The 6,491-nt window shown below is 40.6% G+C and overlaps 1 protein-coding gene across 34 annotated transcripts in view; it reads right to left on the minus strand.

The window, feature by feature from the left end:
• The window catches only part of ZBTB20 (zinc finger and BTB domain containing 20), a 621,054-nt gene that overhangs the window by 550,729 nt on the left and 63,834 nt on the right, over positions 1 to 6,491 (minus strand). The gene's annotated exons all lie outside the window — the stretch shown is intronic.

The following is a 6,491-nucleotide window of genomic DNA, read 5'->3' on the forward strand; positions in this document are numbered from 1 at the left end:
AAACACAGGGTACCGATCAACTCACACGATGGAAAACTGGAGCCTTTCACACAGTCAGCCATTTTCTCAATCCTAAAATGGATTAGTTTGTCCCTCCAGACATGAGTAAATTGCAATTCCTGAAGTGCCAAAGTTGGAGTGTAACTACAAACCTCTTCTCTTTGCCCAGTTATTAACAAAATGTACCAGTTAGGCAAATAAGAAAAGCATCCTGACCACAAGTTATAACAGAAGAGTAAAGTGTACTGTATTACTCTAAAGCTTACGTACTCAGCACAAGGTGATCAGTTAGCTTTGGGGCACCTGCTAGAAACAAGACTATCATGTTCACAAGCTTCTTTTAGCAGGTTTCTCTCTTTATGGCCAAAGTTGGACAACAGCAGATCCCAAACCCTACTTCACACCTCTGACAGTAGCACTGCAGAGAGCTGTGAGAGCAGTGATTAAAGACCACCTCCATCTTTCTTCTATGGCTAGTGGGAAGACAATTCCAGTTAAGTCCTCCAAGCAAAATGAAACTCCTTGGAACAAGAATTAAACTTGTCTGAGCAGAAGGAAACTTTCTTGTAGGCTGGTCCAAGATTACGGCATGCAATCCCCTAGAACAAAGATCCATAGCAAAGCCTACTGCCTTCTGTTCCAAATGCAAAGTATATTTTATTGATGTTCCTTCTACAATAGATATATATGTAGCAACGTGTCTATTCAATAACAACAACACGAACCCACATGCATGTGCCTACCAACTGTGTCCACTACATGAGTTTCTTCAGCTGGGGAGATGCAAAGAGTACAAGGAAAATGTAACAGATATTTAACCTCTGCTTATTAATGTAGACCAGAAGGTTCTCACTTACCACAGCAGCATAACAACTTATATGAAACAGAATTTCTCCTTCTCTCACTATAGAACCCCCCTTAACACAGCTTACTCAATCAAGCTGGGATCAATGGGCCATAATTAGACTTTGAATGCATTACAGCCACATGTCTAAAAAACAGTCTCCCTTACAGATTGACCTCTTAATAATTCCCTCCCCAGTTACTGATCTGCCACCTGTAATTTTCTGCAATGATCAAAAAGTCAACAAGGTAACAAGTACTGGCCAATCCAGTCTTCTGTGTAAAAAAGTCTCTTGTGTAAAAAAAACAGTCTCTTGTGTAAAAAAGGAGGCAAAAACCATACGTCCTCAAATCATCTTCCCCCATCACCCCCTTTCCTGGTTCATATCATGGTTGCTAAGAATGACAGAGAACATATTCTGAGCAGGATCCCACTGTAATAGCCCTGCCGAAGAGAGCTCTGTAGATCCATAAAAAAGTGAGTTTTCCACATCAGGCACAGTCTGCATAGAAAAGCAAGACCTACATCATACATAGGAGTTTAACTTTTTTGCTAATGGTTTATTTTTAACAGGAGAAAAAGTATAACTTAAACTCTGAACTTTCTGCTTTTGTTAATGATTGCAAAGTTACTTAAATATTAACTTTATCAAATTATTAATTTATATCACAACCTTAAATTTACTTACAGTGCATATTGGCCTTATCTGTTTGCTGTTGGGGGGTTTTTTTCAGGGGCTGGGGAGGCAGGGGTGGGAATGAGTAGGTGAAGTGTTCAAACAAAATAAGATTACACTCGGTAGGATATAGACCATGGCTGCCTTTATCTGAGAACAGCATCTATTATTTAGCTTGAAGCAAATACATTCACAAACTGAACAGTCCTCTTTCAAATGCCAGACTTTTTTTGAAGTACAACATGCCCCCCGATACACCCAAATAGCTCCATCTAAAAAGGGAATCTGTATTAGGTAATTTTAAAAATGTGAATTACGATATGTACCAGAGGAAATTACATGACTGTTTACTTATTGGTTATTTATAGAGTCCAATTATTTTACTGCTGGACAAAATGGAATCTGCTAAAAAACTGAGACTTTCTATGTTTAATGTTTCTATGTTTCTACTTAAAAGACAGTCAAATTTAAAGTCCCTTTTGGCCACCTGACAAAAGGGGCTATAAACTAAAGTCAATGCACGATTGTAATATAACAATAAACCTCTGCACCCAGGACAGCTTTCTTCATAGGGCCTCAATGCAGTTTTGCTAAGGTTGGCTTACCTCCTATTTTACAAGTTAGGAGATTTAAGCTCAGGGAGGGGTAGTAGCTGAGTGATCAGATGAGGAACAGAACAGACTTAACTCCCAGTACTGTGCTTGGTTTTTGCCATTCTTAACTGAATGGCATTCAGGTCCAATTTAAAAAAAACAAACAACCCCCACCTCCTCCCCCCAAAAAACCCTTTTCTATTTTTAAAGACTTGTATTTAAATCTCTTTCTCTTTCTCTCTCTCTCTCATTCCACGCCTCTCAACAATCCAAATATGTGCAAACAATTCTTGTAGCTGCAATCATACCTGACATATTTGTGTTATAAGAGGTAGTCATATAGACCCTGAAGTGACCATACACTCAACAATACATAAAATGTCTTGGATTTTGCTATTCACAAGACCTCTTTGTGATATTGTAGCACTTCCCATTTACCTGAAGTTTCATCAGCATAGCAGGTCAGGAAGTGATGGCAGCATGTTCTGCTGAACCTGCTGAAATCTAGAGATTTGGTTAACCTTTTGGGTATGCAGTAAAGTCCATTCTTTTTCTGGGATTTCAGTAAGAGGGAACTTGAGGGTGGGTCACTGCTTGCATGAAGGCAGATTATTATTAAACTGAATGGAATTATTTTAATTATAGTTGGGGGCTATTAAACTACTGGGGGTCCTCTTAAAACAGTTCCTTTGTGCTTATCTGTAACTTTTTTACAATCATTGTATTTTAAAATATTGTAAAGTGCTTGGCACTTAGAACAGATGTTATGAAGTTAGGAATAGGAATAAAAATAAACATTATTATATGTGCAAAGCTCATTTGGATACAGTTATGTCCATGGACTATGTTTTTATCCACTGAAAAATAACCCTTAATAATCAGATATCAATAGAGGAAGCAGCAATGAGGAATGATATTTCATATATAATTTCCAGATACACTCCGTAATGAACATGACCAAAAACTGAACACAAAGTGAAGAACAAACCTTTTGTGTTGATGCAAAATTTGAATGGCAGAGGGATAAAAAAAAATACATACACAACAGAAGATAAGGGTTCCCACTCACAATGCAATGTAAATTAAAAAACCATGAATACAAAAGAACAGAACAAGAAAAGTAATATACAGAACTTGTTTTTCACCCTCTGCCATAGCAAGGATCAAAACCGGGCATATATCTTTATTGCAACCAGTTGGCTACTGTGCAAATAAACTACAATAACTCACAGAAAAAATGAAAAATATCAGGGACTTATTCAGAGACCAAATTAAAAAGAAAACTTAAGCTGCAAAGTTGGAGGGCAAAGGAGTAACTAGACATTTTGCTGGATCTACATTCGACTTCCAATGTGGATTTTGCTGTTGACTTCAATGGAACAGCAGATATGCCACAGTCAGTCAGATTTCTCTTTAAATCTCAGGTCATGACTATGATATAGCTGCGAAACTTAAAAAAAAAGAAAGAAAGAAAGAAAGAAAAAGAAATAACCAGGAAACGACTTTGTGTGGTTGTGATGGCACAGTAAAAAAGCTTTTGCTAGGATTTGCTGTAACAGGATCTGTACATCTGGCCCCTCAAATGCCACGTGCTTAGATGTCTATAGATACTTACACAGATTAAATGGCCTGTTAGTAACATTGGTGGATTCAGGACACTGCCACATTTGAACTTTGTATAATAGTTGGACTCCAACATTTCATTTGAATACTTAAAGCGTTAATGTTATTGTATCCTTCAGACCTATATTAACAAGTTTGAGGTAACAGATGGGAGCTTTCTAGAAAAAATGTAAACAGCTGATCTGAGCCCCAGCGTATCAGAGAAAGTCCTATCCACAGACAGACTTTACAGTGAAATACAGCACTTCACTGTGTGCTCTGAACACATGATAACAGCACTAGAAAGGGAAAATTTTATATAGGGAAGGATTACAGTAAAATCTCAAAGGCATCTCTCTCCAGATTTCATAGATTTCATAGATTTCATAGACATCAGGGCTGGAAGGGACCTCGGAAGATCATCGAGTCCAGCCCCCCGCCCAAAGGGCAGGAAGTCAGCTGGGGTCATAGGATCCCAGCAAGATAAGCGTCCAGTTTCATCTTGAAGGTGTTCAATGAAGGCGCTTGAACCACCTCCGGTGGCAGGCTGTTCCAGACCTTGGGGGCTCAGACAGTAAAGAAATTCTTCCTTATGTCCAGCCTGAAACGATCTTGAAGTAGTTTGTGACCATTCGACCTCGTCATCCCTTGGGGCGCTCTGGTGAACAAACATTCCCCCAGATGCTGGTGGTCACCCCTGATAAACTTGTAGGTGGCCATCAGATCACCCCTAAGCCTGCGCTTTTTCAGGCTAAAGAGCCCCAGGGCTCTCAGCCTGTCATCGTAGGGTCTGCTTCCCTGACCTCTGATCATGCGCGTGGCTCTTCTCTGGACTCTCTCAAGCTTCTCCACATCCTTTTTGAATTGTGGAGCCCAAAACTGGACACAGTACTCCAGCTGCGGCCTCACTAAGGCCGAGTACAGGGGGAGAATGACGTCCCGGGATTGCCTTGAGAAGCATCTATGGATGCAAGCCAGCGTTTTGCTCGCTTTACTAGCCGCCGCATTGCATTGCAGGCTCATGTTCATCTTGTGGTCAAAGATGACCCCCAAGTCTCTTTCTTCCATAGTGCTAGCCAACATAGCACTGCTGAGCCTATAAGGATGCTGCGGGTTTTTCTTCCCAAGGTGGAGAACCTTGCATTTATCGGCGTTGAACACCATCAGATTCTCGCCCGCCCACTTGCTGAGCCTGTCCAGGTCAGCCTGGATAACCTGCCTGTCTTCTGGTGTGGATGCTTTGCCCCAAAGTTTGGTGTCATCGGCGAACTTGGCCAGTCCGCTTCTGACTCCAGTGTCCACATCATTAATGAAGATGTTGAACAGTATGGGTCCAAGGACAGAGCCTTGGGGGACCCCACTGGTCACAGGACACCACGATGAGTGACTTCCATCGATTACTACCCTCTGGGTCCAACCTAATGACTTTACCTTTAGGGTTTAGATACTGTAAAATAAATAAGTCTTGGGACCACACATAGAATACTAAAGAGAAAACAAATCTATGCTCATTAATTAAGCACAATCCATCTCATGCACTGAGGTACTGTACAAAATAAAATAGCATGTGATCATATAATTAAAGAATGTATATGCACAAAGGGGCCGAATTAGATTTATAACCCAACACAAGACAGACATAGCACACAGAATACTAATTAAAGCATTAGGAACATGTTATTGTCCTGATTTGGCAAAGCACTTAAGTAAGTGGCTAAGTACCACCAATGTCAAACAAGTTAAGAATATGCTTAAAATTAAGTCTCCAGCTCCTTGAGTACCCTGGGGTGAAGATTGTCAGGGCCGGCTGACTTGAAGGTATCCAGCTTCTCAAGATGTTCCTTCACAAAGTCAGCATTAATGGAGGGCAGGGGATCACCCTCACCCGGACTTCCCGGCCCTGTAGCGGGCATGGGCGTCCCATGGGACTGATGAAAGACTGACACAAAGTACCTATTTCCTTGGTTTCCCCCATCCTGTTAAACAGGACATTCCATTTGGCATATACTATTACTCCCATACTATCATGCACCCTGATGTATTTAGGCCCTCCCCACAAAAAACTTGAAGAGGAGAACTTGCCACCTACTAACCAGGGTTGGTAATTTGTTCTAAACTGTGCTGTATCTTATTGTGGTGCTTGTCATTGGTGTGTGACCATGACCTCACCATCATTATGGCATTTGCCAGGCTCTAAAAGAACCCACATTTCATTGAAACGTTAGGGTCCACTTTTACAACAGTCCGTTAGATGGAACCTTTTTTACTGGTTGTCTGCAATGTGATTACTTGTGTGCACACAGGTACAAACCTATTTAAAAAAAGCAAAACAAACTAACATAAAAAACCCTAATAGTAGTGAAAATATACTATGAAGTAAGGAAAGAAGCCCATTGTAGGAGGAGGTTTGCCTTCTTCAGCTTTGGCATTATACAACAGATCACAGACATGCATACAACCTTATCTGGGTACACTTTTATAGGTTGTAACTGTTTACAAAATACTTCGTTCTCCAATTTCCCATTCTTTGATTGTACATCTTGCCTACCCTGAACTGAAGCTGCTAGCAAACAGTTTCATTTTATCATTGTTGTTCACATGGCTTCTATAATGCAGCAATATGGAAGCATAGGGCACTTGTACATGATGGTTGTCACAGTGGATACGTGACGAAAATGTCATTTGTGTGGCTTAATTCATAGATTCATAGATGTTAGGGTCAGAAGGGACCTCAATAGATCATCAAGTCCGACCCCCTGCATAGGCAGGAAAGAGT

Source organism: Alligator sinensis, unplaced genomic scaffold (genome assembly GCF_000455745.1).
Source record: "Alligator sinensis unplaced genomic scaffold, ASM45574v1 scaffold343_1, whole genome shotgun sequence".
Taxonomy (NCBI): Eukaryota; Metazoa; Chordata; order Crocodylia; family Alligatoridae; genus Alligator; species Alligator sinensis.